The sequence below is a fragment of the Mus musculus genome, chromosome 8 (genome assembly GCF_000001635.26).
Source record: "Mus musculus strain C57BL/6J chromosome 8, GRCm38.p6 C57BL/6J".
Taxonomy (NCBI): Eukaryota; Metazoa; Chordata; class Mammalia; order Rodentia; family Muridae; genus Mus; species Mus musculus.
The window spans coordinates 82,575,840-82,579,524 of record NC_000074.6 but is presented as its reverse complement, the minus strand read 5'-3'; the positions used below and the strand labels follow the sequence as shown (position 1 = coordinate 82,579,524).

Genomic DNA, 3,685 nt, shown 5'->3' with positions numbered 1-3,685 from the left:
CATAGGGTTGCCCAAAGGCTAACCTAACCTAGATAACCACTCATGGTGTGCCAATAGGCCTGTCGTCTGGGCAATTCTAGAGTTTCTCAGGTTGGCAATTATACCATCATATAAGTTAAATGGCAAGTATCAGTGACCTCATTCTGGAACTCTGCAGCACACATATCACCAACTAGAGTTCAATATTCCTTTGTTAGTTCAAATGTATGTGCAGGGAAATGCACAAGTCTTAAATGTGCCATCCTCTGAACTTTTGTTAAATTCATGCATCTCTCTATCCTAAACCCTCATCATCCCTTCCTCTACCTTTGGGCACCACTGTTTGTCTGCTCCATGAACTGGTGCAAAGGGAGCCACACAGGACACATCCTGCTGTAAGCTGCTTTTGCTCAGTAGAACACATTGAGATGCCCTCATGCCCGAGCTCTTGTCAAAAATAGTTTTTTTGTTTTTTTTTTTCTGTTGTAGAGTAGCATTTTCTTGTATGAAAATACTATAATTAGTTTGGCTTCTCTCTCTTTTTTTTTCTATTCAGAAACATAATGAAACACACACACACACTTGCTTGTGTGTGTGGGTGTGTGTGTGTATGTGCATGTGTGTGTGTATTTATGTATGTATGTAGTGATGGTATTTAAGAGAGTAAGGGTCCCTAGACCCATCCTGTTATTCTGGGGGTCTGGGATAGAAACTGTGAAGAAGAAGCTCAGTATCAAGAACTAAATTGAGACAGGGACTCCTCCCAACCCAGAGCTTCTCTTGCTCTCATGTTCTTGCTGTTATGGGTGGTCCAGGGATTTTTACTTCTTGGAAGCCATGTAGGCCATATGGTCCACCGCCCTGTTGCTGTAGCAATATTCATTGTTATACCAGGAAATGACAAAATTGTCACTGAGTGCAATTTCAGCCACAACATCAAAGGTTGAAGAGTGGGAATTACTGTTAAAGTCTCAGGAGACAACCTGGTCCTCAGTGTATTCCAGGATATTCTTTAGTGGGCCCTCTGATGCCTGCCTCACTACCTTCTTGATGCCATCATACTTCTTCATGTGGCATATAAGATATACAACAGACAAATTGGAGATAGGAACATGGTAGACCATGACAGCAAGTTTCCTGTTCATCTCTGGGATGATCTTACCCAAAGCCTTGACAGCATTAGTGAATGTAGGGATGATGTTCTGGGCAGCCCCATGGCCATCACACCACAGCTTTCTGGAGGGTTCATTCACAGTCTTCTGGGTGGCAGTGATGGCAGAGACTGTGGTCATGAGTCCTTCCACAAAGCCAAAGTTGTCATGGATGACTCTGCTGGAAGCTAAGCAGTTGGTGCAGGAAGCATTGCAGACAATGTTGAATGAGTTGTCACACTTCTCGTGGTTCACTCGAATTACAAAGATAGAAGCATTAGTAGAAAGTGTGGAGATGTTAACCCTTTTTGGCCTACCCTTCAAGTGGGCTCTGGCCTTCTCCATGGTGGTAAAGATACCAGTAACCTCAATTACATACTCAGTACCAGCATCATCCCATTTTCTTGACCCTAGAAGATGGTCATGTCCATCCTGTTAATGACAAGCTTCCCATTCCCAGCTTGTCTGTGCTGTTGAACTTGCCATAGGTAGACTCATGCTGGAACCTGTGGACCGTGTAGTTGAGGTCAATGAAGGGGTCATTGATGGCGACCATGTACAATTTTCCGGGTGAGCTGGCAGCCCTGTTACCTGGGCACCCAAATCTGTTCACTAAGGCTTTCATCATCACACCTAAGGGATGAGGCTGGTACTGTAGGAGATGTATCTGCCTCTGGAACATGCAGCAGAGAGCCAAATGTTAATACTTTTACCTCACATTTTAAGAGGATTCTTCTGGCTAAGAGTGAAGAATAGAATCTTGGATATAAGCCACCTAGGAGGCTATTGGTTGAGATGAGAGACAGCATGTGGAGGTATTTTTGAATTAATTTTATTTTTTAATTAAGAAATTTATTAAATAAGAGTAATTGCTCATACTTATGGGGTACAGTGTGATAATTAAGTTCTTGTCTAAACTGTGATTAAATGATTACAGCAAGGTAATTTGCATTCTCCTCTCCTTATAAATGTATCATCTTTTTATGTCAGGAAAGCTTGAACTCATCTCTTCTACTATTAGTAAGACATATAATAAATGGCTGTATACTACAGCCACCTTATTGTTCTAGAGAGCATTCCAGCTGCCCTGCCTCTGGAGTTGTGGTATAACAGCTGTGGGTCCATGGGTTCAGAAGTCTCCACTTGCTACTTAGGCACTGTGTGATGTTGTCAATTGGTAATTTCTGCATCTGATCAGCATTTCTTATATAAACTTATTATTGGGGAAAAATGCTTAACTTACAGAAGAAAAGAATTTCAAATGCTTTTCACCGAGGAAACATTCAGCTTTCAAAAATTGCCTTACTTACGATAATCCCTTCTTAGTTAACAAGCCTAGGGAAAGAGAGACAGTGGTGAGAATTTCAGTAGACTATCTCATTTCTAAGGTTTTTGTATTTTATGTGTATGAGATATGTATCTGTACCTGTTTGTGCGTGTGCATGCACGTGCGTGCGCATGTGCAGATGTATGTAGATGTGGAGCCCCAAGGTTGATGTTTGTCATCTTCTGTTTTTCTATACATTAATTTTTGAAGAAAGATCTTTCAATTAACTTGGATCTCACTCATTCTCGTAGGCTAGCTGTCCAGTAGGAAAGCCTTCCAGATTCTGTTGTACTCCCTCCAAACTAAGATTAGACATGCTGGGTGCCATTGCAACTGGCTTCTTACATGGGTACAGGAAATCCAGACTCATGTTCTCATGATTACATGGCAGTCATTTCATTGTCTGATCCATGATCTTTTTTAAAGTTCAACAATTAAGTAAGAGTTAGCAAGTAAAAAGAATAAATAAATATTATTTAAAGCAAGAAATGGGAACATCAAAATTATGCTTTTATCTAAAGAATAAATTTTACCTATCATTTACTACACTATTTGGATCAAATTTTCCTAATTCCACAAAAATTTTTATAAGTTTGAAATTCAGAATCTAATGAAGTATTCCCCATAAAAATAAGAGTAGCCAGGTAAGCATATGTAAAACACATAAGGAAATAAATTGATCACAGTAATAACAAATATGCTATATTGAAGGATAGCAAAAGAAAAGATACAACCAATCTGTTAATACCATGCAAACATGCTAGGACAAAGCCCTTGTTGTTCTAGGAAGTCTCTATGGGCTGGATTCCCTTACATGAGCACATTCTGACTTGGCAAGTACACCTTGTATATCTATATATTGAATAATCATGCTGTGGCACTGTACAAATATTGTTTCTCAATTAAAACTTTAAACACCTTTTGCAAATAATTTGATTCTTGCTTATTTGTAAAATGAAACTGTAATATAATCTTTTCCATGTTGCAGGAAATATTAACAGTGAACCCACCAACTCCCTGCGTGGCCAGGCCATGCTCCTGCCCTCCTGCTGCTGCTGCTGCCAACTCTTTGGAACTAGCCCCTGCGCCAGGTGATCTCACTTGCTCCCTCTCTCACCCCACCATCTCTCTGGGCTACTGATGTCACAGGACTTCCTTTGGGCCATCTCTTGGACAGGGGCCCCCGATTTCTTCTAGCTTCCACACTGCCCATCACACCCCTGGTTAG

The 3,685-nt window shown here is 40.7% G+C and overlaps 1 pseudogene; it reads right to left on the bottom strand.

Moving 5' to 3' along the window:
- Window positions 623-1,776, bottom strand: Gm8167 (predicted gene 8167; annotated as a pseudogene).